A 6000-nucleotide genomic window follows, 5' to 3' on the forward strand; every position below is an offset into this window, starting at 1 on the left:
TGTAAGTTTATTCTGAAAGTTAAGAGCATATAAACAGCACTGTTAGGGGAAATATTTACTCCCTATTGTTTTCATTTGGAAAGACCTGCCTTAAAACACTGACCTCTCTCCATTCCCTCTCTAACTTCTCACCAAAGGAATAATGACTTATTTGATAAACAAGTCTGGAAGGGAAAATGGTATATGCTAATCACATCCCCTCCCTTGTCCACCTTTTAATTTGATTACTTTTTTTTGGTATTGTGTTGTAGGAGTTTCTCAAATAGTTTGCAGTTTAACCCCTTATCAGATACACAGTTGGCAAATATTTTCTGTCATTCTTTCTTTGAGTTGTCTTTCTTTGAGTTTTGAAAAATGGATTGATTTATGAATCGACTTCCACAGCACATATTATTTCTCCAAATAAGACATACAAATGACCAACAGGTATATGAAAAGATGTTCAAAATCACGAGGTTGTGGAGAAATTTAAGCCCTCATATGCTGTTGATGCCTGGAGAAGGACTACCCACTCCAGTGTTCTTGCCTGGAGAATTCCATGGACAGAGGAGCCTGGCAGGCTAGAGTCCATGGGGTTGCAAAGAGCTGGACACCACTGAGAGACAAACACTCTCACTGTTTTTTCATATGCTATTGATGGAAATGAAAAATCATGCAACTGTTATGGAAAACAGTATGGTAATTCCTCAAAGCATTTAAAAAAGAATTATGTCCCAGAAATCCCACTTCTGGACATATATCCAAATGAATTGGAATGAGAATCTCAAAGGAATATCTACCTTCTCATTTTCATTGCAGCACTATATGCCACAACTAAAATACAGAAAAACAAATCTAAATGTCCATCAATGAAAGAACAGAACCCAGGATGGAATGTAGACTGTGGTAAATGAATTTAAATTATGAATATAAGTATAACTGTTCTAAGGGGAGTAAGAATTTTTTTTTTAAAGGAGCTTGTGTAAATAACTTTGGAAAGCAATATTTCCACTGGAAACTGTAACTAAAGAGAAAGGAAGTGTACACCAACACCATATTTCACAAGGATGCAGATAACATTTCTATAACTGCTTTACATGTATGCGGGGGTTGAACAAATAGGTAAATGAATTTTAGTGATTGCAAACTAGCGGAGAAGGCTAGAAGGAACCCTGTGATATTGGAGTAAGAAACATTAGTTTTCATCTTTAACTTAATATGTATGCAGGTGAAGAAATACAGAAACAGGGATTACTAGATTCAGGGATTACTATACAGGAATATGGAGAAGAAAATGGCAACCCACTCCAGTATTCTTGCCTAGGAAATCCCATGGACAAATCTGAGAGTCCATGGAGTCTCAAAGAGTTGGACACAACTTAGCAACTGAGCACATACAGGAATGTATCACCTCTCTGTGAGCTAAAAGGACTAGGAGCAATGGCATTCAGTGGCAACAGATACACCCATTACCTAGGTGTTGCTTTCTAAACACCATGCTCTAATAGAAAGAATTAGAGGTTCTTGGGGAAAATGGCTGGTTCTGGGGGAAAGTGTGGCAGGGATAAGACAAAATGAGCCAGGAGCATTTTGTGGTATCACAAAGTAAAAAGGCAAAAAAAAAAAAAAAAAAAGAATCATTTCAAAGAAATAGAGTAGCTAACATGAAAGCGCTCCCATTGTCCAAAGCTGGAAAAATTTTAAAGAATTTTTAAAATAATGTAACATAAAATATAAATATAATGTAAGTAAATGATTGAGTAAAGAAATAAATAAGGGAGGAAGGATTAGTATCTTTCTATATGAATTCCAAATCATATGTATGTAGTTATCCCCCTTTCCACGAAGTGGAACATAATTTGTCTCTTAAATGTGGGCTGTACCCAGAGGCTTCAGTTCCAAGAAGGAGAGGAGAAAGAATAATCCTACAGTGGAGAAACTTGACAAGGACCATCTTGACCAAGTGACCACCCATTTAGTTGTGAGAAAAAAAATCAAACAACCACAGATTAAGAGACATCTTACAATATGTCTGAGCAGACTCCTCAAAACTCCTGCCACAGAAGACAGGAAAGGCTAAGAAACTGTCATAAAGGAAAATGCAAAACATGACAATGAAGTTTAATGTGGTACCTAGATATGATTGTGAAAGAAAATGAAGGCATTGATGAAAAAGCAGTGAATTTCAAATAAAGTTTGGCTTAGTTCATAGTAATGTACTAATGTGAGTTTCTTAGTTTTCAGAATTATACCACAATAATGTGAAATGATAACAGTAATGTAAACTGGATGAAGAGTATAAAGCAACTTTTGGCACTATATTTTCAACTTCTCTGCATATCTAAAATTATGCAAAATAAAATGTTCATCAAAAAATAGATGATGAGATTCAGGGGTTTTGGCCATTTTCATCTTCACTCAGTTTCTAGAAGCAATAAGTAAAGTTTCAGGTGAAAATTCTGCTAAGAACAAGTCTTTTGATGAGAAAAATAATATGAAGGGGGATCCTTCCCTGGGTGGCAGATTTCATTGACCTAAGAAATTCCAGAGTGAGAATCAGTGCAAACAGCATGAGTGCCCTTAAAAAATTAGCTCTCAAGAAGTTGTTACTAATCAGCTCTTACAAAAAATACAGTGCTACAGTTTGAGGAAAATGAGAGTGATAGAAAACAAAAATTTAGAAATGTTAATAAACTTCTAGAAAAGTGAAAATAAAGAAAAAAGAAAAATAAAATCCTCAAGGTTTCCACTCTTGCAAATTTATAAGCTTTGCCAGAACAGCAAAGTCTCAATTGCCTCTAATAAAAAGGAGTCTTAGAGACAGCTGAATTTCATCTGCAGATATAGGAAACACACAGTGTCAATGTCAGCCTCCCAGTTGGGGAAATATCACAATATAAGGTCACAGAGCATCTAATCTAAAGCACTGATCCATACTGCCTGGTATCTTGGTGAAGAGAAATTGAAGTTTTCCTTCAAATAGTCTCTCTCTCTCTCCATACACTGAAGTTTTTGCTATGGTTTTTGACAAAACAAAGTACCAGCAATTGAGTATATAGTTTTCCCTGGTACAACTACTCTAGTTGATAGACATTAGCTTATCTTTTTTTTTTTTTTTTTTTTTTTTTTGCTAATATTGTGGTAATCTACCATGTCTCAGTAAATCTGATTTTTTTCTAAATTACATACATGAATGTAAAATTTATTTTCTGGTAGTTGTTTCCTAAGAATAGAAGACAGGGTCTCTGAAGACCTAAGTGGCTTATCAGCATGTCAACCTAAACATTTTACTTTTACGTTGAAACATAGGGAACTTCTGAACTTTAAAAGACTAGGTCTTCAAATTCCAAGATGGGTAAACTATACACAGGGCATTATTCAACTGCCAAGACTACTGCAAATTGGTTCAGTTTATCTAGGGAAAATTCTTTGCATTTTCCTAACTAGGAGTAAAATACTGAGCTCCCTGCAGAGACCCCTTTCATATGTCCTACCACAAGCTGGATTCTCTGAAAATCAGACTCTGAGAATGAGATTGTAACAGTTAACGCAGGATGTTTACTAAGGATCCTGAGGATCAACACTTGTGGAAGAAAGAAGAAAAAAGAATTGGGCAGAGAGAAGTCAAGCTTCAGTGGCAACTCCACAAAAAAGCTCAGGATTGAAAATGACCCATCAGATGTGCCTTGTGATAGATCAGACTGGCTGGCCTTTTATAACTCTACTTCCATCACTGGTTGTGGGTCTCCCTAAGGGTGTAACCAGGCCAAGGTGACTTTCTGAAGAAGGAACAACCCTGCAGGATGTGTCTTTTTACCCCATGCTCTTAAACCAGAATAAATCTTTCCTGAAATGGAGACCCGGATGGTGCATTAGTGTACCACACAGCTGAGTGCTCCAAACCTGCTTCCTAGAAATATCCATTATAAACAGAGCCCCGTGTCCAAATACTGATACTCTGTACGCATCTGATGTTCATGAGAATGCATTGCCTCATTCTATTAATGCTCATATTTTAGAGAAATAGCCTCTTTTCAAATTTTATTTTACATTGAGGTATAGTTGATTTATAATGTTGTTTTAGTTTCAGGTGTACAGCAAATTGATTCAGTTATACAAATACATATATCCATTCTTTGTCAAATTGTTTTCCCATGTAGGTTATTATGGAATACTGAGTACAGTTCTTTGTACTATACAAAAGGTTGTTGATTATCTATTTTATATATAATAGTGCATGCATGTGCTTGCTTCATCGCTCAGTTGTGTCCCACTTCTTGTGATACCATGGACTGTAGCCCACCAGGATCCTCTGCCCATGGAATTTTCCAGGCAAGAATACTGGAGTGGGTTGCCATTTCCTGCTCCAGGGGACCTTCCTATTCCAGGGATCAAACCTGAATCTCTTGCGTCACCTGCATTGGCAGGAGGATTCTTTATCACTGCGCCACCTGGAAAGGCCATTTATATAGCAGTTGCTTATGTTAACCCCAAACTCCTAATTTATCCCCCCTCCACCATCCTTTCCCCTTTGGTAACCATAACTTTGTTTTTGAAATCTGTGAGTCTCTTTCTGCTTTGTAAATAAGTTCATGTGTATCATCATTTTAGATTCCACGTATAAGCAATATCATATGATATTTGTCTTTCTCTGCCTGACTTACTCCACTTAGTATGTTAATTTCTAAGTCCGTGCATGTCGCTGCAAATGGCATTATTCCATTCTTTTTGTGGCAGAATAATATTCATATATAAACCACATCTTCTTTATCTGTTCATCTGTCAATGAACATTTAGGTTGTTTCCATGTCTTGGCTACTGTAAGTAGTGCTGCAATTAATATTGGAGTGTATGTATCTTTTCAATTTATGTTTTTTTTTCCAGATATACATCCAGGAGTGGGATTTCTGGATTGTATGCTATTTTTAGTTTTTTAAGAAATCTCCATAGTGGTTATACCAATTTATATTCCCACCAAGAATTAGCAGGGTTCTCTTTCCTCCACACCCTCTCCAGCATTTACTGTTTGTAGACTTTTTGATGATGGCCATTTTGACCACTGTGAGGTGACACCTCATCATGGTTTTGATTTGCATTTCTCTAATAATTAGCGATGTTGAGCATCTTTTTCATGTGCTTTTTGGCTATCTGTATGTCTTCTTTGGATGGCTTTCCAGGCAAATTCTATCAACATTTAGGAAAGAGTTAATACCTATCCTTCTTAAACTATTCCACAAAATTGCAGAGGAGGGAACACTCCCAAACATACTATGAGGCCACCATCACCCTGATAACCAAAACCAAACAAAGATACCCCCCCCAAAAAAAAGAAAAACAGAGGCCAATATCACTTATGAACATAGACACAAAAATCTTCAACACAATACTAGTAAACCAAATCCAGTGATACATGAAAAGGATCATACACCATGATCAAGTGGGATTTATTCCAGGAATGCAAGGATTTTTCAATATCTGAAAATCAGTCAGTGTGATACATCACATTAACAAATTGAAAAATAAAAAACATATGATCATCTTAATAGGTGCAAAAGAAGCTTTTGACAAAATTCAACACCCATTTGTGATTAAAAAAAAAAGAAAGCTCTCCAGAAAGTGGGCATAGAGGAACTTACCTCTACATAATAAAGGCCATATAGGACAAACCCATAGCTAATATCATACACAGCAGTGAAAGTTGAAAGAATTTCCTCTAAAAGATCAGGAAGAAGACAAGGATGTCCACTCTCACCACTCTGATTCAGCAATAATCTCTTTTCTCTGAAACTTGGGTGACTCTTGTTGGTAGTTTGCCATTATAACCATGCCACGATGAGCATCAATGTGTCAGGATTTTTTTTACCCCCTACCCCCCACAGTATGAAACACATTAATATGCCCTGCATTGAAACCCAGTAAATATTTGAAGATGATGAATTAGATCTTCCCGAATCAGGCATTGAACCCAGGTCTCCTGGATTGCAGGCAGATTCTTTACCATCTAAGCCACCAGGGAAGTCT

The sequence above is a fragment of the Bubalus bubalis genome, chromosome 15, assembly GCF_019923935.1.
Source record: "Bubalus bubalis isolate 160015118507 breed Murrah chromosome 15, NDDB_SH_1, whole genome shotgun sequence".
NCBI lineage: Eukaryota > Metazoa > Chordata > Mammalia > Artiodactyla > Bovidae > Bubalus > Bubalus bubalis.